Below are 22666 nucleotides of genomic sequence, written 5' to 3'. Positions count from 1 at the left end.
CTGGTCTCTCAAATTAAACAGTTACTCAATACTTTGCATTTGACTGTGCAGCTGGCTTAAAATGCAGTTTGAGCACATGTGTTTATAGATGGAAAGTCACTAAATCTAATTTTTTTTTTCCCTCTAATTGCATTTTGTGCCATCAGCTATGAAAATGTGACCCACAGAAACTTAATGCTTCTGCCTGCATTACCTCACCTCCCATGTGGATACACGCTCCCTGCTAACTGTCTCCTTGTCAAATCCAATGATAAACTACCACTTGTGAGAACAATCTGCTGCCATTCCTTTATTTTCCCAGTTACATTTACCAGGAGCCTAGTTGTAACCTTCCAGGCTACCACTAGTGAGAGGCAGCACATATTTCTAGAAGAGGCAATTTGGAAGCAGAGACCTGAGCATCCTTTTCATCTTTGACAAGCGAAGATTTGAGATGAAGGTTGGATCACGTGGTTAAGGCAATGGGTTTGGATAAGCAGGTTATAATCTGTGACTTTTGGTAAATCACTCACATTGGCATTCAGCTGTCTAAAAACATATAGGTGTCCAGTGCTACTTTAGACACCCAGGAGAGAGGCACTTGGCTTCCGTCTGCAGAACACTGTGATATATTTGCCAGTCCTACTCGGTATCTCATATACTCAGGGTCGTCTTGGATAGTGTTGGCTTCACTCTTAATTTCTCTCCTTCTCTATAAAATTATTGGTGTAGCAGTTTGTGTTGATGTGACTGCTGTCATCAGTGATGTGTTAGAAAGGAGCATAGGCGTGCCATAAGCTTGTCAAGCAATTGCATCACCCTGAAAATTTTTGATTTAAGCACCAAATAGAGAAAACAGATATTCAGCAAATGAACGGAGATTACAAAGAAAGGAGGAGACTCTATTTTTTTATATATATTTTTATATATATGTAGGCCAGATGCACCCTGGAGAGTCTGGGGACATATAGCAGTGACGCAGGAGTAGGTAACTATCGCCTTATAGCAGGATCACGCACACCAGAATGATGAGTTTTTGCAGAATCTGTCAGTGCCCAGGCAGTAACTTACACCTTATGTAAATTAAATCATGAGAAAAAAGATCCTTACTACAATTTTTGCTGTTATAATGAGCAGGTCAGAAAAGACACGGTGTGGCCATTCCTTTTAATGACTACAGAACTTATATATTTTCATAACATAAATAGGAAGAAGTGAGCATTTGCTGCACTATTTTAATGTTTTCTTGAGCCTCTTGCTATGTACGAGGCAATCGACCTAGCAGACTAAGGAGACTCCTGGTGTCTCATTTTCCAGATTGCATTCCAGTTGCATACAAGATTATTCACCATGTGGCTAAAGAGCCCTCTGCAACCCCATAAGAGCCACAACCTGCCCTGAGTCCTGCAAGTGACTGTTCCAAAATTGTTTCTAGCATTTTAGCTCTTCTGTGTACCAGAAAGAAAACTGAATGAGTCAGCATATGAGCAAAAATACTTATTGTTTTAATAAAACACAAGTGCATAACCTGTCCACAGTACTTAAATCTCATAAGAGAAAAAAAATCTTTGTGTTATTCTGTATTGCACGAGGTTGATGTAGGAACGCTGATTCTGGCATTTTAAAAAAAATAACATAAATTTGTCTTTGGAGGGCCCCAAGGGACTGATATTACCTGCTTTTACCACAGCCAGAGTTATTCTTTAATATCCCTGAAAATGTGTCACCTCGTAGACATGCAAGATAGGTCTAAAGCGTTATCAAACAGCCTTGACAGAAACAATTGCTTATCCAGTTGGGAAAGGGCTCACTGAGGGCAGGGTTGTATCAGGTTTACAGTAATACTGAACATTTACTGTAAGCAGTGTGTTCGGTCCTTGAATTCCTCACCCGTGATGGAGAAACTTTGCCTCTAGCCATTTCAGGATTACCATAGCCAACGTTTCAACTCCACTGCCACTAAAGGATTGGATGGTAGGCAGGCAAACAGACTGCATCCAAGATAAACTGGGCTTGTTAGGGCTTTTTGATGTTGTGTCTCCTGCCCAGTCATTCATATTTGTATGTCAGCTTGAAGCACACTTGCTAAATCTGCCAGTGTTGGATATCGCTGTTTTGTGGGAAAGGTCTTGGAAAAGTCACACTTTTTTTTCCTCTGTATCCACAGCAACCTCCTATGCTCTGATAGTCATGAGACTGGCATATGTAGTCTGGATCAGAGTATGCTCTCCCAGCCCCTGGGCTGTCTACTCCTGATTTACGCCAGCCTGGGGCTGTCTCTTCAGGAAGGCTTTCATTTAAAGCGGTAACCTGTGCAAATGTGCCAAACTGCCTTGTCTTTACTAGGGTTTTATCTCAAAATAATGATGCCAAGTTAATTCAAGTTAAGAACAAGTCTTTTTTTTTTTTTTTCCCCCCTTTTCTTTCCTAAGTGAAAAGGAAAGTCAGATCACAGATGACTTTTAAAGCAGCATTGTTTTCAAAGCAAGCTTAAAGTGAACTGCAGCAATCTATCAGCCAGACTTTACTGTGCGGTACACTAATTTCCCATTTGCACTTCATTTTGTGTTTAGCACTGTAATTTGTACATCTCAGAACTGCTACTGTAAAACCTCAGACAACCTCAAAAAAGAAAAAGAAAAAAGAAAAGAAAGAAAAAAGCACCCAAAACCTAAAGCAAATCAAGAATAAAAAGCCACAGCAAAAACCTAGAAGTGTCTGGACTTATCTAGAATATCAATGTGTCCACAACAAAGGCTCTTTGTGAGTAAGCACGATTTGTATTGTCAGTGCTCTTAATTCTGCAAACTTTTCACATCTACTTAATTGTTCTCTGTGTTAAATCACACTTCTATATTTGAAAAAAAAAAAAATTATCTGCCTTATCCCTTAAAAGTGATCCATCAAGATGCAAAAATGATGGCTCTTTTATAGCCGTGAAGAATTTGCATACACAAGCTGTAGGAGTCCCTGACATGTTGTTCAAAAATTAAATAACATGTATTCATCAGACAATGGACTACTTTTATACAGTAAGAGAATATTCAATCAGCTGAAACAGATGCTTAGAGGAAATCTCTTTCTTGAGGCAACATTATGTTATTGACAGGTGCATAAAAGAGTCTTAACTGTACAGACCAAAGATGCAAAATCAAATGCAAAATCCTTTATACTTTTCTTTTTTTTAATGGAGATGAAAAACAATCACTTTTAATGGGAAACTCCAGCCATTTTTGCAACTGATGTCAGTTTTAATTGTTTCAATGTGTGATCCAAAAATCAGCTGTGAAGAGAGGAGCGCTGGGGAACCGCTCACTTCCCATGAAGTAAGGCATTCCCACTCTTGGGGTGTCTTATATCCAGCCAGGGGTTGAAAGGGGACCCCAAAAGTAACTACATGGGAAGAATAAAAAAAGAAGAAAAATTCCTGTATGCTATTCCATACCATTCCCCATACAGGAAGAGAGGTGTTGTGCTGGCCACATTGCATATATGGCTCATTTGCTAAATGCTGTAGAGGAAAAGGCTTACAATTTACCTGTATTTCGTATGATACAACAGAGGATTTCAAAGGTAGGAATATCCACTTTTCAGCAGCTTTTGGAGAAAGGGAAAAACTTATGATGACTGAAGTGTGTACTGGGCAAGTGAATTATTCAGGTTTTAACTTACTCCTATATTTTCTAGCTAAGTAAAAAACTACAGGAAGCAATTGAGGCAAGAGCATTACTGATTTCTGTTGTTGCTTTTAAAAGATGTCTACAGGTCTTCTGCATGCGTTGGCACTCCCACCCAAGCATCACATATTTCTAGACCGCTTTCACAGCTGCGCAATTAATGTGGGTGGTACCTATATGATAAAAAGCCGGACGCTGAGAAATATGAATAAATCAGATCAGGCTTCAGAAAGGAGACATGAAACTTCCTGAAAAATAATTAATATCGGGCAAAACATTATTTTCAAACAGGAAAGCATTCTGTCAGAAAATATCTGACCAGTTTTACACAGCAACTGCATAAATTAATACCAACGCTTTTGCCAAGGTGCAGGGAAGAAAAGCTGTTAGTGAAGTTCACTGGCTTTCAATTTTTTTTTCCTAATTCCCTCCAGAATATCAAAGACTTTTTTTCCAGGGCATGAGGGAAGAAAAATTCACACTTCTGTCTTCTCTGATTGTAAGAAATCTCAGTTGCAGGGAGTCGACTTTACTGTCTGTTTTCGGAGGGCTCCTTTTGCTTCACAACTGCAGGGTTTGGGTTGGGGGAGGTGAAGTTAGTGGTTTGGGTTTTTTTCTTTTCTTCTTTCCCTTTTTTTTTTTTTTCCTTTCACACTGAGTTTTACATTTTAAGAATTTCTTGGGTTTAGTCAAAAATGCCTGCTGGTGCTTTCAGTGCCTCTCAGTGTCTCCAGCAACAATTATCCCAGACCAGCTCCATTCCAGAATCTCATAAAAATATGCTTTGAGATACAGAGACAGTCACTCTCTCACACAAGGGTTGCAACTGTCATTCTCTGTCAATTATTTTCTGTGGGAAATTACTTGCTGCTGGAGATGGGGCAAGTCTCATTGAAGTCGTCTGTGCTGAATGGTTTCTTGGGGTGTTTTTTTGGTTCTTTTTGGTAACAGATTAAACAGATCAGCAGCCAAGACTGTATTGTCTTGATTTTTTGCATGCAATGAGTGAACTTAATATGTGCACTGGTACTTAGAGATACATGCCTTTTATAAACAGGGACTAAGGATATTGATGCAGATGTCTTTACCATCTGAACAGCTCAAAATGCTTTTCAAGCTCTCATTTAAATGCAATTCAGCTCTCACCACTGTTCTGGCACGGCTTTGCTTGGAGCTGGGTGATGCTTGTACCAAATGTAAATCACTACACTGACCAAATCCATCGGCCTCATCCTCAGCTGTACTGTAGCTGGTTTGCATCTTTTTGTCAGTACAAAACAGCCCCAAGGTCACTGTGATCATAGGAGGACTGTGGCCACAATACCAAAAAACCTGCATGGCCAAACTAATGGTTTCATCCTGACCAGGAAAAGGGAAGTGGCTGAGGATCAAAGGCTATTGCTAGAAATGCACGTATCCAGATTTGACCTGCTGGTACACAGCTGACAGAGCAGATTTTGGGGCTGTTGGCATAAGTCAAAAGCAGGAATAAAAAAGCAGAAGGTCGGTTTTCACTCTCTCCACTAAACTGGGCTATTGCCCACACTTTTTAACCTCCTTTGGTGTTACTCTCAATATTCTATGTTTGAAATCTCCATGCTGAAAACTATTTACTTGTAATGGAGGAAAAGAAGACACTCATTCAGTTACGGTAGGTGAGGATTTGGTCTTGCAAGGTGAAGTCTTTCAAATCATTCCTTGTCCAAAGGACAGCTGAGTGCACATGGATGAGTGCCTCTCTTACGGTACTCTGTAAATGCTAACATTTAAGCAAACATATAAGTACAAAAAAAGATGTTCTGCCAGATAAAAGCCACAATTTGCCAGCTTCCACCTGATTTGTCTTATTAAAAAGTAAAATTTTATTCTTTGGGGTGGATCAACACCTAACTCTGGGGGGATCTTGGACCATGACCACGGCCACCAGTGCTTCAAGAGACAAATGACAATTATCAGTCCTCTGGGCTGAACACATGCTTGGGGCTGGCAGCTTGTTCTCTCTGTAAGCGTGTGCCGGTCACTTTTTTATATAGTCACTAAGTGATAGCACCAGAGTGTTGTCAGAAAGCTGCAGCAGGATGCACTGAATTGGGCGAAAGCATTGAATCTGTGTTTCTTTTACCCCTATTCAGCACAGTTTTGTGCACTTTGTCTCCAATGCTTTGAATCTGTTAGCCGAAGGAACACTCCAAGTAGTTCAAAAGCACACAGAAATTCTTTTCTTTTCTTTTTTTTCACCCTTCCTGTTGGTACAGAAATGCTCCGAGTACTCTGTTGCTTGGCTGGGGATAGGGTCTAAATGTGTGCTCAGGACGTGGCAGCAGCGTCCTGCAAAAATTGCTGCTTTGCTCTTTGAAAAATGCCACCGACCTTATGAAAAACAACCTTCTGACACAGGCTAAATTATAAATTGCAGTACAAATTTCATGTCTGACATTAGTAGTAGAAACCAGATAATAGAGTCACAAGACCAGCCTCTCAGCTGACCAGCCCCTGTGTCAGCCCACTGTAGGGCTGTGGGGTGAAACCTGCCCTCTGTCGATTCGCTGACATGGTGAGGTGGCCATGCAAAATGGGTAACCTCAGCTGCATAAAGCATTTTGAATTTTAGTACTGCCTCTGCCATCAAAAATTATGGCGATGGGGGCCATGTAACTACCTGACTATATAGATAACAGCAAATTTCCTTCCTGCTAAAAGGGCTCAGTTGTCCTCTCAAGACACAGTCCTCGTACTGTGATGGCAGCTAAGCACATGCGGTGATGGAGACAAATACCTCTAAGTGGTTTTTACTCTCCTAATCACTGAGCTGCTCCTTTCATTCCTTTTGTCTTTTGCTGACTTTGTTTCTACTGCTCCTTTACTGACTGTCTCTGCCTTGTCTCCCTCCATGTACTGGTGCCACAACCACTAAATCCCCTCTCAGCCTCCTTGGCATTAACTGCTGTTGTCACCAACTACTTTTTGTCAACATTACTTGATCTCCTTTGTGCTTCACCCTGTCTTGATTCATTTTACCTGAAATTCATCAGTATATACAGGGGCGAAGATATAAGGAGAGAGAATTCTGCCTTTCAATCCTTCTTTATTTGGAAAAAAGTCCCTGTCCCTACATACACAGCTGAAACAGGAATTGATTTATGTTGCTGCAACTCTACTGATTCCACCTGAAGTTTCCCTAATTTCCACTGGCGTAAAGGAGATTAAAATCCATCTCAGAGTATAGTACCTCACTGCTGTAGAATTGCTTTTGACTGGGTAAGAGATAGGAGGCATATTTCCAGCTTGAAATGCATTTTCATCGTTATCTCATGCACAGAGCTCAGTGAAAGACTGTTATTGGAGTTCTCTGCAAATCACCTGAATTACTGATAATCCTTTAGCAGCCCCTGAGCAATGAGACACCGTATGGCATTGGAAGCAATGTTTCTGCGTGTCCTGGATGCAGTGGAAGCACAAAAACCAGCTGCCAGCTGCATACCCAGTGTAGCAGTGCAAAAGAATTGCCCTAGCTTGCACACGGGCTGAATTTAGACCCCAACATTTCTAACCCTGATATGTGGTTATCTCCCTGATACACAGCCACAGTCTGGCTCTGGATTACCTTCTTAAAATGGTTCTTTTAGTAGTAAACATTTTATTTAAGGATAGGAATATATTTGCAAAGTATAATGTAGTGTCCCAATTTTTCTTGCCACATATGCTCCGTATATCATGGAATATGTTTTCTTTGCTCTACCACTGACTTATCTGATAACCATGCAGATAAATTACTATTCACAGACCCGGGCAGGGGCAATACTGCTTTTTTTTCAACTCCTTCACTCAAAGGAGACATAGGAAGAGTGCAATAGATCCAATCCCTGATTCACTGCTCCATTAGCTTCCAGTTTCACCAGCTAAAGATACAGCCCAAATCTTATTGGTTTCCCAGAATATTCATTTATACCTCCTTCATCACAGATTCTCCAGCATTTCTCTTTTTGAGAGGAAAAAGTTCTAGTTCAGGCAAAGTTGTCCATCTGTTTTATTGCCTTGCCAGGAGTCTCTGCACTCCTCTCTTCTAACCACTCAATGGCTAAATAGGTCACACCACACTGAGACTTTACCTTACCTGGAGCCAACTGGGGTTGTTTTGCCCATTTCATACCCTTGTTCACCATCATGACATCAGCCAATCAGAGGTGAACCAGCCACTTATTTGGTATTTTTTTGCTTCCAAATCAGGAAAAAAAAATATTTAGTCACATTCACATTTCAAAATAAATGTGTGATATCCTTACAAGTGTGAGGATTGGTTTGCAATAAAGACAGCGGGATGCCTCAAGCAATATGGTTATGCAGAAGTAATCGCGCATCTTAGGTGGATGAATTAATTTTATTCGTGGTTTCAGACATGCCAAAGGTATGCAATCTCCATCAGATAATGCATTGTCCCAGCTTCTGAGAAGTTTAAGAAGAAATGAACTTCTGGAGAGTGTGATTCCTTGCTGGGAGAGAAATGAGCCAGCAAGGAATCTGAATATCATATAATTGATCCCAGCCTTTATATTTATGCAAAAGAGGGCAGGAAGGTGAATTCTGCTCCCAAGTCTCATTCTGCTCAGTCCTGAGCTGAAGTTCTTTGTGTCCCAACAGACAAGGTGATGGGAATTAACACTAATAATCAACCCAAACAGGGTTGCATCAGGCCCAGATTCCAGACCCGTGTCTGATTGTGTTGTTTGTAGTATATTTACAAGTCTTTACCTATCAAAAGTAATGTGTTAATGTTCAATTCTTGCATTCAGATATTGCTAGCAGGGTTCTCTTTTCATAGAGTAAACATTTCAGTGTTAAATGGGCTTACCAAACACCACAGACACTCCAAAGACAAGCAGTAGATATTTTTTTCTGCAGTCTTGACTATCGGTATTTGATGGAGAAATTTAGTTCCTGGGTTCATTTTGTTAATCTGTGTCATTTCTGGTACTTTACGCAACACATGCACATTCTTTAATTGGGTTAGTGACTTGTTATAAACCACAAAAGCTACAGTGCAGTAAGTGAGAACTTCTTAGTGCTGGAAAGGACAGAATCTTTTAACTTTACTCATAATTGGTGAGAAGCCTCAAACTGTGTCCACTCAGAACTATTATCTCTACATTTTTAAGTTTACCTAGCAGCATTAGGGAAATAGAGCATCATTGCACTGGGTACTATGCAAATATCTGATCAAGAGGGAGTTGCTGCCAGGGAGAGTTCAGGCATGAGACTTTGTAGAATGTAGGAGGCAGAGAGAGAATAATCAAACAATCTAATTAGCCTGAAAAGCAGCAGCCTTGTTAAACCAGCTGCCTAATCATTGCCAAGGTTGGCTCCTTTCTCTTCGGCAACACCACAAAGGGTTTTCAAGCAAAATGTGAACGTGAGTAGTGAATTGGCTCTATGAATAGATTGGGGGTTTTACTTACAGAATTACAGAAAATGGGATTGGAAAGGAGTTGAGGAAGTAATCTGGTCTACTGCCCCTTCTCTAGTTAAGAGAATGAGGAGAAGAAAGGAAGAAAATAAGTAGCTAATATTCTTAACAGACAGTCATGAAGTCTGAAGACTCTGCCTGTGTGGCAACGCTTCACTTGGGGTAGGAGGCCATCAGCAGGGTTGGGAAAGGCTGCAGAGATCTGTGAAAGAGCACAAGTTCTTTGTACTGAACGCTGTGCAGATTTCCAGTGAAGGAATGCAAAACAGGGACAAAGTGCCTTATTCCCCTAAATGATGAACTACAGGAACAGTTATTTTACCTCTATTTTAAAAGGATATACATGTATGAGGAAGAGATTGTCAGAGCTAGGAGGAGGAAATGACGGTGTGAGATGAGAATGACCTGAACAAGACATTTCCTCTGCATACAAGCCTAAAGACATTGCATCCCCCAAAATGGCATAGCTTAGATCTGGCTCTGCAGGGAGGGCTCTGAGGTGGGTCAAGTCAAGCCAAACCTACCCAGTAGAGCAACAGGGAGGAACACGCAAGTTCCCCATGTCTGAAGAAACAGAGTGAGTAGATGTTTGGTAGGGGAAAGCATAAATATTCAGTTTTGACTAGAGTAATTTTAGGTCCACTAGGAATTTTCCAGTGGACAACGCCATAGATCAAGCTAGGAAATGCTGAAGTTGAACTGCTGCTGGCTAGGTTGATCTCACAACAAGAGAGATAGGGTCAAAAAGTTGAGGGCAAACGAGACCCCAAAACCATGCTGCATGCATCCTAGCAGCTTTCTTGAGCTTTTCAGAAGCTTAAGCAAAACAGACCAAATTACGCTTATGCAATTAAGTAAAAGGCTGAGGTTTAAATACTGGTAAAGCTGATTCATTCCCTGTTGCTCTACTATTTTAAAGGGCAGACCGCTAGCTAGTGAAAAGTTGACCTACTGTTGCTTCAGCAAGTGGGCCTCCCATCCCCTTAGAAACCCTGCCTGATCTTGTTTGAAAACGCTGCAAGAGTAAATGTACAAGACTACGTGACTTGCATAATTATAAAGCACAGCAAATTCATAAGCCCATAACTTACTGTTTACAAACACATTTACAGCTCTTTCAATTTGGTAATGTGAGTGAATGAGCAAACAGGTTCAGCACTCACTTACCTGATTTCCCTAGAATATTTAAGACATTTAGTTCATGCCAAAAAAGCTGTAGAGGATGAAATAGAAGGAGAAGTTCTTCCTGGTTCTAATTTTTAAATATATTAAGTGCAAACACTTCACTTTTATGAGAAAGTTTAACATTTAACTCTATGAATATGAATCTTTGGTAGCAGTTCAGATGAAGATTATCATCTTTCAATCTCATAATTTCTGTCACATCTATTAGATAAGGTCCTTTTCTGTCATTCTTCCATCCAGGTTCTGAGATTACGAAATTAACACAGGGCTATAAATTCTCCCTCCTGTCTGATTCTGTCCTTGGCAGATGTATTTTTCTTGCTCAATTCCATTTCTTATTTTGTTGGTGCATTGTATTTCAGAAATAGCTTGCTGCTTTTTTGTTGGAGTTTTTTTGTTGTTCTTCAAACAATTACCCTGCTACAGCTAAAAAAAGCCTTTGCCTTCATGCAATAAGCCTTCTTCCTAAGTGCCAATACGTAATACTGTAATATGCTGCAAATCCTTCAGTTCTGTTTAGGTTTGGAGTGTGCCTATTAGCTTCTAGGGAATAAATCATGCCTGTCTGATGACTGAAATGACCTTCAGTCTATACAGTAATTTAAAATGAAGCTGAGTTGATTCTCATCAAAAACCTGTAATTTTCTTAAGCATTTCAGTTACTTATTTTCTTTGTAAATACTGTATGTCATTTCGAATCCTTTTCTGCAGCCAATTATCAAACTATATTTAGTTTTGAGTCTGAGTGATAGTGCCATGCATTTTTAGAGACAGTAGTTACAATAGCAAAGTGTGCTCTCATCAAAGGACCAAGAATTTCACCTTGAATCACACCAGGTTAGCCACATTATCCATTTTATTAGCTTTAGCTTAAATCCTCTTTCTCCAGAGTTTTGTATGCAGTATTTCTCAAAACTCTCTATGTAGCATTACCTGATATCATTGCTTATTGTATTTAACCTCTCACTGCTATTCAGACAACACATAGATTTACTGATGCTGATTTCCCATCATTAATGACCATTTAGGCTAGTTTAAGCACCTTCAGCAATAAGACACCTGAAATACCCACGCTGCAGAAATTTTATGGTTTAAGGGCCAAGATTTTTTATAACTCTTTAGTGCACTTTCACTTTCTTTATTGCACCAAGTATGAAGTTAAATTTACCAAGTAGAATAAATCTCTTTTGCCTGTGCACACCATTGAAAAGAAATCATTAAAGGGGCATCATCATATCATACATTAAAAGTGGTGAAAGGAAGAATAAAGATTAAAGTAAAATGTTCACGGGTTGGTGATTGGATTTTAGTATCAAGGACAAGATGTATGTCTTCAAATTTCAGACATCTTTAGTGTTGACACCCATCCTACACTCCTTTAAGAGTCATGGAGAGAAATGTACCCTTGTAGGGGAAGATTTCTGTGACCACCTTTAGTTACCTACTTAAGGATGAGATGATTCATTCTCTATCATGCCTCTTCCTTCCACTGACTGAAGGCAAAGTGGTCAACCAAGTCAAACAGAAACATCCACATTTAAAGTTGGGCAAGATGAATTACACAATTACAGCTGTATTTGAAGGTACGACATTGTGTCCCATCTTGTCCTTCTAGGTTTACGCGACCAAAATCTTGAAAATGGCGGTTTTTCAGAAGGTCTGAGTGATCCTGGTTCCCATCAAAATAAATACAGGGACATACAGTCTCCTTGAAAAACAGTATCTTGGATCTTGAAATCAATCTAGTTCTGCCTCCACTCAGGCCAGTTTTTAAATATGGTTTTAGCAGAAAAATATTCCTGACTCCAAGCTTTAAATAGTTACTTCTGTATGATTTCCTAAATCCGTATTTTTAAGCACCAGCCTTAAAATGTCCCCACTTTCAAAATCTCTGTTGGTATTAACCAGAAACCTTTGTAACAGCTGCCTTTGGTTATGATGATTATGCTTCTTTTTCTAACTTTTTCATTACTTTTCTCATTTTTCTCTGTTCAACGAAATTAAATAAGCCTCAATTATAAGGCTTCCTGAATTACCAGGATTGTGGGCTGTTTTGGGATTCTAATACTGCAAAGAATGTTTAAAGTAACAAGAAAATCATGAAACCAGATGTAAGCATAATACATTTGCAAAATCTAATTCTTTTTTTTCTTTCAGACTCTATTTTGGTGACCTACCTACTTGGCAAAGTTTTTGTAATAGTCAAATCATTTTATCCTCAGAGGAAATTTTAATTTAAATACAAGTCCATACATTTTGTCCAAAATGAGCCTGTGAAATTAACACTATTTTGGATAGCGGCAAAAAACCTGGAATCATCATCTAAAGGCATTTGCAAGCGTTCCAGGAACATCATTACATATGTATTTTTAGTCTTCCTACTGGCATCAAGAGCAGTGTAAGACAAATTTGCATTTCAAGGCTGGAACCAACTGCATTTCGCATGGATCTGATAAAAACATCAGAAGAACAACGAGATACTTTGGCACAGACATACATTTCCTAAAATGACAGAAAAATGAGAATTTTAAGGATGCATTTCTACACCTCCTACTTCAAAGTCTTGCTACTTAATCTCCCTTGAATAGGGTGCAAATATTTCTGATCTCTTAGTAAAACTCATTCATTTCTATGTTTTTTTCCATGTAAATCCCACAAAAGAACTGTCTCAGTAAGTTTACAGATACTACATAGATACTTAGAGTACAGATAGGTTTAAATTCATCAAACTCAGATTTTCACAATGGTAACAAGTGGGAGTTTTTCATGGAAATCTGTTTTCACTGGAGCCCCACAATACTTGCTTTTCAGAACTTATCACAGCACCCAATCTATTAGTGGCTCCCTAGTAAAGGCAGATCAAGAAGATAGATACAACATGGCTTGCAGACTCAGCTCCTAAGGATGTTTCACAGTAGGCTTAAGGAGCACTAATGGAAAAGTTTTCTGTGCAAACTAGAGAATGCAGAGGGATCTAGATCAAAATGTACCATTTTTAAATCTTTCAAAACTGCTCTCTGGAAGTGAAGATAAAAACTAAGTTATTTGCACAAGATGCTCCACAGCTCAGAAAACTTTTTTGGCTTTTTGTTGCACTTTCTGATTTTGAAGAATCTCGACCTGTGCGGATGATGGAAGATGTTTTTTACAGAGGAGATGTGTAGACACAATAAAATGTGTCTTGGAGATATTTTATTCTTGCGCATAGTTTTGTTTGATCTCAAGTAAGTGATGTTGGATTGAAAGTATACGCTCTTCACTCTCTTGAAACAGCATATGCTCTTTTAGTATTGCAAGCTGAAAAAGAAGTATCAGAAACATGACATCCTTATTTCTCAGAGAAAAGGTCAGAGAAAATGAAAAGCTTATCTGAATATAAATTAAATATTCACTACTACTGGAGAATATGACTCTTGCAGTTAGGAAGGAGTCAGCAAACTTAGCTTGACACATGATCTCTCCAACAAACAAAAATACATTTGCAAAATTTCCTAATCTAGCTGCTCTGCAACTTTTTCAAGTTCTCATATGTCAAATTTGGCCTTCATTCCTGGCTTTCACCCAGGAAACCTACTGATCCACTGCCTCTGCAGTCAGGCATGGCTCTCCGTCTCTCACCGTGCCCCTCCAGCTGGCTTTGAAGCCAGGCAGGGAGCAAGAGAAGAGCTGTCCTCATCGGTGGTGGTGTATTCCTGGCTCCCTGTCCAGCCAATGCAGAACTGTCTGACTTCAATCCTCAACCAATACCGCAAACACAAAATCTTTTGCAATATCCCAGATCTGGTGGTATTCTGGGATCAGTCCTCTTAAAAGCTACTGCAGAATAAAAATTGAACTACAGCCTAAAGCAAATTGTATTTCTCTAGGTACAAGCAGGACTCTTTCATCCTCATTTCTTTCAATCTGATAACCTATCTGTTTCTCTTTTGAACATCTTGCTCAGTTTCAACCAGAGAAGTCTCCAAGCCGTCAAGCTCCACCAGCCTTTTGGAAAGAAAGAAGAAAGAGGGAAGGTTTTGTTAATGTGTTAATCTCATCTCTTGAAGAAATACCTATTTCAGGACACACACAATCAGTATGTGTGTCCTGCCCGGGACAGATGTAAATCAGTAGACAAGCCACTTTCTTAATTCAGCAGGTAGGAGAGGTGGCTATGAGACAAGGGAAGAGGAGGGATTAAGGATACAAATCTGTAGGAATACCAGGTTTATTACCTCTATTAAACAACAGCTTTAAGTTTATTAACTTTATGATCACCACAACATCATGTAGCAATACATTCCAAAGGCTAATTATGATTTTACTGCAAAAATTATTTTGCTTTCCAGTTTAAAATTTGTTGCCTTTCTATTTCAGGAAATACCATTTGTTCTAACATTTTAAGAAAGTGCTAACCAGAGTTCTCCAGCTACTTCATCTGTATAGTTTATTTTTTTTTATACATTTATCACGGTCTGGTTATTTTTTTCTTCTTTAAGGTGAATGATCTCACTTTTTAATAGTTCCTGCTAAAAATTACAGAATCATTTCCATTTCTGCTGTGTCCATTTTTGAGTTTAGGTGCCGGGAACTGCACGCATCATTCAAGGTGAAAAGGTATTTTGATTTATATAGGTTTGTATTATTTTATTATTCTCCATTATGATCTTCATGCACCCTAGCATTTTGTTCAATTGACCTTGCCTCCACAATGAGTATCTTCATTAAGTTATTAACAATGATTCACAGTGATCTTCTACTAGAGCTGAAACAGTTAATGTAGAATTTTCATAGCCAGCTGTATAAAATAAACATATGCGTATTTCAAGATACTGACCATTATTTTTGCATCTCAACATTGAATTTCCTCTGCTGTTTATACAGCTTGGAAGGCTCCTTCTGCCTAGATTTCTCCTACCTGGGAAACCACAGTAGTTGTTACCTGCAAATTCCGCCCTTTCTCTCATCACCATCTCTTGTAGATTATCAAAACATTCTTTAAACACCACCATGTTTGGAGGTCCACCTTTCAGCTTCCCCAATGATAGCTTCTTGCCATGAGGAAAAATGGACTCCTTAATGAAATCATAGAATCATAGAATGCGTTGGGTTGGAAGGGACCTTTAACGGTCATCTAGTCCAACCCCCCTGCAGTAAGCAGGGACATCTTCAACTAGATCAGGTTGCTCAGAGCCTCATCAAGCCTGGCCTTGAATGTCTCCAGGGATGGGGCCTCCACCACCTGTCTGGGCAACCTGTTCCAGTGTCTCACCACCCTCATTGTAAAAAACTTCTTCCTAATGTCTGATCTAAACCTACCCTGCTCTAGTTTAAAAACATTGCCCCTTGTCCTATCACTACATGCCTTTGCAAACAGTCCTTCCCCAGCTTTCTTGCAGGCCCGCTTCAGGTCACTATAAGGTCTCCCCGGAGCCTTCTCTTCTCCAGGCTGAACAGCCCCTGTCCTCAGCCTGTCCTCACAGGAGAGGTGCTCCAGCTCTCTGATCATCCTCGTAGCCCTCCTCTGGACCTGCTCCAACAGGTCCATGTCCTTCTTGTGTTGAGGGCTCCATAGCTGGACACAGTATTCCAGGTGGGGTCTCATGAGAGCAGAGTAGAGGGGGAGAATCACCTCTCTGGACCTGCTGGCCACACTTCTTCTGATGCAACCCAAGATGCAATTGGCCTGGGCTGCGAGTGCACATTGTTGGCTCTTGTCTGGCTTTTCATTCACCAGTATCCCCAAGTCTTTTTCCGCAGGGCTGCTCTCTATCACATCATCCTCCAGCCTGCATGGATAACGAGGATTGTCCCGACCCAAGTGCTGGACCTTGCACTTGGCCTTGTTGAACCTCATGAAGGATTTCAGCAAATTGCCATCCTTATGTCAACACTTCTACTTGCAACGGTATACCTGGAAGCAGCAGTACATTCGCAGACCAGGACAGATCCCATGGTATTCTGTGACTGCTTTGCATTGCTCTGGTGATGCAAGGCAGATGTAGACCCAGCTCAGCTGGCTGGCTAGCTCCGGTCAGGGGAGGAGAACAATGAGATTGCTGCAAAGCCTGTGTCTTTGGAAAATCCAAAATAGACCAGCACTAAGATATTTTCAGAGTATATAGTATATTTAAGTATTGGTCTTCTAATGTAAACTGTGGCTTTAAGCTAACTATTAATTCTGGTGTGATGACCTATTCATCCATGATCTCTTGAGCTGAATTTTTGTATCAGCAAGAGGTTTGAGTGGTAGGCTGCATGACTTCATAGCACTTTTCTTTTTAAACTGATCTACATGCTCCTTAACCAGGCTCTCCAAAATCCCACCCACAAACTATCGCCTGTAACGATGCAATGTCCATCTTAACATCCAGGCAGAAATGTAATGTCTTTATTCTCACCCTCCCATCCAAACTTGTTCAATGTTTAGAACGGAGGGGTCTGCTGAAATGATGCAAGGGCTGAATAGCTTTGTATTCACAATTCTCACAGAGGAAATTATATTAGCTGCATGCCGATGAGCCGCCTGTGCCAGCAACTGCTCAGCTTTCCAACATCTGACAACTGCAGACCAAAACTGTAACAGCGTCAGGAGGTGACCCAGCCAGAGTTTGATTTCTTTCCAGTATCAAAGAATGCAGCTGTTTTTTTTTTCTTTTAGAGTGACTATCCAGGATAGTCAGAAAGCCTGAAGAATGCATTGGTTGTTAGTCTATGTAAAATAATGTTAAATTTAGCTACAACTGTGTTTGTATTTTGGGGGTATTTACTTAACTTAATGAGGAATGTGATCAGTACTAATGGGGAAAGCTCTCTGTTTTCATATGTGTATGCAAATGTAAGTAATTAGCATGTGCAAATGAGGAGTGGGTGTCCAGGGGAAGGTTGCTGTTTGCTTTCTATCACTTGTGCATGTTAATTATCAAAATAAGATTTGCAAATGGACCTGTATTTTTTTATTCCAAGGTTAATAATACAACTCAGTGAGATTTAAAAAGGCCAGGCTTGCATTACAGCTTTAGCAAGCTTCTTGAAATGTTCTACAAACTCATAAGCTTTTCTGATCTAGGACCTTTAAATTCTTCGCTTGACAAGAAACTATCCTTTTTCAAGATGCGATCAGCTGATCTGGACATGTTTATATCTGATATGACAGTATTATCAAACCCAGGATTAAATTTAAGCTTTAAGTAAAATCAGCCCCAGATTTAAAAAAAAAAAAGAATTTAATTTTAGACAACTTATTCCTATTTATATACCTGATATTAATTGCTAACAAATCCATAGTTCACGAGTGAGGGGTTTGCAGAGCATTTCTAGAAAAACAGTCCCCATGTGAGTCACTGTTCTTGAAAGCAAGGACATTTCCTTAAATTCTTGTATATAATTGCCTAACTTGAAGCTCCCAGATTAGAAAATCCCGGTCGTGTAAAGTTAAGAAGTTTTATCTGTGAACAAGCATTTGCCTCCTATGAATTGTCTTTGATTACATCAGTCGTGAGCACACATATCCTATAAAGAAATTGAAACTATTAAACATACTTCAGCTAAGAGCCTGCAGCTTACTATCCACACTAGAGAAGCAAGATAAGTGTCTTTTACAAAGAGACTGTATTTCAAGTATCACAGGAAAATTCAAGGAAAACCCCACAAAAGACTAGAAATTCCTCTCTAACCCCCCTTTTTTGTTTGTTTGTTTGGTTTTGGTTTTGTTTCTTTTTTCCTTTTAATCTATTTTTTTTCTCTATTAGGCATTAACTCTTAGAATGATGACAGAATTCTGGTCAGAGTTTATGATTTCAGTAAAATTAGTGTGAATGGCAAATAAGCAATCAAGTAAAAAAAAGAGCTGAGTATGGATAGAGAAACATTGATAAACTTCTGCCAGGCCTGCTGCGAGGAGCTGTCCCAAACCAGCTCCTCAAATGGCCCCTAAAGTTATCCGTACAAATGTAATCTTATGATCTTCTGACATGACAGCTCCATCTCTGAGTGGCAGCCTCGCATTTTGCACCTCAGCATGTTAAAGCTCCTTCCATCAAGGGAGGGTAACATATCCTTGTACCTACCAGAAGAAAGAAGGCAGACATGGAGACAGATTTGCAGTGGCTGAGTGGAACGGGGAGTCAAGTCTGATTCATACTAGGTTAAATGACCCTTCTGTACAGTTGTCCTGGTCATCCCTATTCATCCAACACTTTAAAACCTTAAGGTACACATTTTCCTTTATCCAAAACAAGGATTCGACACACATTTTTATCCTGCTATTCCCTAAGCAAACACTTTGCCTGTTGGCTGGAACCCCAGGATTAGTGAAAGACTTAAAAATGAGAAAGGCTCTTGCAGAGACTAACACCCTCTGGGAGGCATAAACAGGCTTTCTGCTCCACTGAACACTGTGTCCAGTTATGGACAGCATAGCTGAAGAAAAATATGGTCCAGCTGGAGGGAATCCAAAAAGGAGAACTGAGGGTGATCAAGTTGTTGACTGAATTGTTAATCTGAAGAAAGAGGAGCCTGAGACCAAGAGTGATCGGAGGACTCCAGCATTTCAGGAGACAGTGAAACCACCACCGCAGGATAATTTTTTAGAACAAGGTAAATCAAATCTGTCAGAAAGGGTACAGAAATAGTTGTCCTGCTCTAGGGAAAGAGGGAGGGACAAGCCCTCCTGTTTAGAGCCCTCCAGAAATCCCTCTTTTTATATATTCATGCGGCATCTTATAGTCAGGTGAACATCTATCATATATGACTGTCAAGGAGAGAATGAGGGAATTGGACTTGCTCAGTTTTTAGCAGAAGAGTCCTAGTGCAAATGTTAATGTTGTCCACAGCTACATAGTGGGAGGATTTAAGTGCAACAGAGCTAAACGCTTCTCAAGAGTGCACAGTGCAAGGACAAAAGACAAAAGACTAAGGTTGTTGCTCCATTGGATAGAAGACGACTTTTCCCACCATGAAGGTTGATAAGCATTGGCACAGGGCCCAAAGAGGTGGAGTAATTTCCTTGAAGATACTCAAAAATTCAACTGGGCAAGGCCCTGAGCAACCTGATCTAAGTTGGCCAGTTCCTCACAAGATACCATCAGCCTCACAAAGTGCCATGGGAACAAAACAATACCTTCCCCTGATAGAGAGTAGACACTGAATTACAAGAGGAATTTGGCACTGCAACCATCAGCACTGGGCTACTGTTTAAAGTTAGATAACCGTCTACTTTGTTAACTGTCAGGTAACAGGGACTAAATATCACACAACAGAGCAAAGAGCCTATGCAGCTACATGAACTCTGGGGGAGCACTAACATGCTGATTAAGAGTCATGGCATTAACGTGACAAATCAAGAAGTATCAGCCGTTGTTTTGTCTGCACTTTAACCTGTGTCTTGCATGGCTGAGGACGTGACTCCAAGGGCTGCAGCAACAGAGCTGTGCATTATTACAATTTGGACCTAAAGAGCAGGAAACCACTTCAGCTGTTTGTTGCTATTTTCTCTATCAACCGGTTATATACTTTTCCTTAGATAATTATTGGGTTAAAGAAGCAGAAAGGAAACACAGAAGGAGCTTAAAGGAAACAAACCAGTTTTCCTTACCCCTACCTAAATGTTCCAGCCAGCGAGCTACAAAGTCACAGCTCCTGTCCATGGGAATCCAGCAAGCCTTGCTGGCTGCAAGAGGGCTCTGGTTGAGTACGCTTATCACTAAGGTCATCCATGCAAAAAGTGCACATCAGCAGCCTTCAAACGACAGCAATGTTTAGATCAATATCCCAGGAGACAGCTAACATAATTTTAATTTCCACCTCAGTCCAAGGGAATAAAAAGCCATGTCTTTCCACCACCAGGCTTTAAGTACCAGTTTATAGGATATCTTGCACGGAAGAAACTTTCCCTTCTTCTTAGTGCTAGTGCCACGAGGATGAAGGGACACCATTTAATGTGAAGAAATAACTTTCTGCATACTGCTTAGGACAGGTGGAGAAAGGGAAGAAGACACAGTTGTCTGAATTACCTAAATCTGGTGAAGCAGAAATATATGGCTTTGAGGCCAAACAGGAATATATGATACTTAAAAAACATGGCTTGTTCTTTCTGGCTCAATATTAAAAGTGAGTCGATGCACTGCATTGCACCAGTCTGCCTCAAAGGTAACAAACGTTTTCTAGGAGCTTAGGCCTTGTGTGACATTTCTGTGTCCCTCAGCTCCAGTTTAGTGAGTGAAAGAATAAGATAAGTTAGCTCTGTAAAACAGGAGCTTAGCTTAATTGTCATTAACAATTTAACCACATAACCTTCAGTATACAGTTTGCGTATTGTACCTATCCAGAAAGACCCTTGTGAGGTGACACAAACTGTCTGCAAAACAGGAATCAACATCCCAGGCAAGTGATTTTCAGGCAAAGGCACTCCAGCTAAGCTGGACTTTTGCCATTGCCTTCAATAGAATAAGCATTCAGGCAAAAAGCCACATCCCAGGCTGTTTGAATTTAAAAATGCGGCAGGGCTCAAGTCAGCAGAAGGATGGCTTTGAAAGAATGTATTACATATGTTAAAAATGTGCTTGTCTAATTAAATTTGTCCTTAAAAGTAATTAATGTTGAAGACATATTGCAAATCCACATGAACAAAAATACATTTTTCTTAATGTATCTAAAGGAAGTTACAGTTGGTGACGTGGCCAGGGAGGGTAACTCTGGCCATGTCATGCTCAAGTCACTTTATTTGTGCAATAACATGGGTTAGGTACGTTACGCTGAGGATTATTTAAGACAAACTGTCTTTACCTCAAAACAGAAGAGGTACTAAAACCAGACCATGTTCATCTACTCTATCTAATGTAGTCGGCGGGGATTTCTCAACATTAGTTCTATTGCTTTTAATTCTCCAAACATATATTGATTTTCTTCAAGTGAGTAGTTTATGATTTAAGCCAGACCTATCATTGCCTTTGTTCATATAACTCAGGGTATAAAACTAGTGAATGTTATCTGGAAATGGAAAGTATGGTATTGGATATACTGAAGAACTCTATGGAAAAAGCAGGGCAACTCACGTACAGTAGGCTCATCCAAATGTATGGAATCTGTGTGGTGACTGATGTTTCCCAAAATCATCACAATTATTGCATATGCCCATATGTTCAGCATGGACGTATAGGAGCTCCAGCTTGCTGCCATATATTCACAAATCTTAACTATGAAGCAGTTCTAAATGTGTGACCATGCACATATTCCCTAGTTTTATCTAAAATTTCCCCGAGGGAAACGCTCAGCAGCCTGAAAAATAATTTCTAGGACTGCTAAATGCTCAAAAATTCCAGCTATATTTTAAAAGGCTTCTCATGTTGTCCAATCTTACAGGAACATTTTGAGGACACATACAAGGAAATATAGTTATAAAGCAGTCCTAAAATTAAATTCTTAAGGCTTTTATCATCTCATTCATAAATCAGCCAAGCTTGGAATCCAATTAGGATTCATGCTGCCATTCTTTCTCTTGGAAGGCTCTGACACACAACGGCAATCTTCTTGCAGTTAGAAACTTCATTCTGATTTCCATCCTGAATTTATTCAGGTTTGAGTAATTAACTGTGATTTTCAGCCCGCGATCTGCAGGCACTGGGTAGTCTACAGAGAGCTTCTAGAGGCCTCGGCCAGCACAGACTCAATAGATAGGTAATAATTTTGTAGGATTCACAACTCGACTGGGAAACCTTTAGGTGCCTACCAATAACATAAAGAATGAAAATTGTTAACGCCTGTGTCAGGCATTAGCTTGCGTTACAGCTCAAATAGCTGTTACCACACTCCACTCTTTAACTATGAAGTAGTAGGGCGCTATGCAACCATTTGGGGGATACGAAGCTATTTTAGTTTCCTGTTATATGACACACACTTCATTCGCCCAGTTGTACTCCTAGGCATTCCCCGCACTTGCAGAATAATTTTGAGGTTGCAACTCTTTACGCCATGTACAGAGAGTGGTTTATCCTGAATAGGTGAGCTCAATAGTGCTGCTAACTGTTTGATAACATCACTTACTGCAGTGTCTGGGTTTTCCTTAGGGAACACTCTCACACAAATATTACTTGGGCTCAGCACTTAAATCCTCGTGAATATGGTTTATAAAGCACAAGCTGCAGGTACTGTAGCAGAATGCAATGAAGCATTTCAGGTCATATTGGTATTTGACTGCATCTTTTAATAATTATTGGTTCGGTGCACAGCAACTATTAAACACAGTACAGCCAGATATTTTTTTTCCTCCTCTGCAATAACAAAAGGCCATAAAAATGCTCATGTCTACCAATTCATTACTTTGACTTTGCTATGGCTTAGGGCAAAAAAGCCCAGTAGTATTTAGAACAAAAGCAAACAGACTTAA

This window comes from Rissa tridactyla, chromosome 5, assembly GCF_028500815.1.
Source record: "Rissa tridactyla isolate bRisTri1 chromosome 5, bRisTri1.patW.cur.20221130, whole genome shotgun sequence".
Classification (NCBI taxonomy): domain Eukaryota; kingdom Metazoa; phylum Chordata; class Aves; order Charadriiformes; family Laridae; genus Rissa; species Rissa tridactyla.
Note: the sequence above shows the minus strand (reverse complement) of the source record.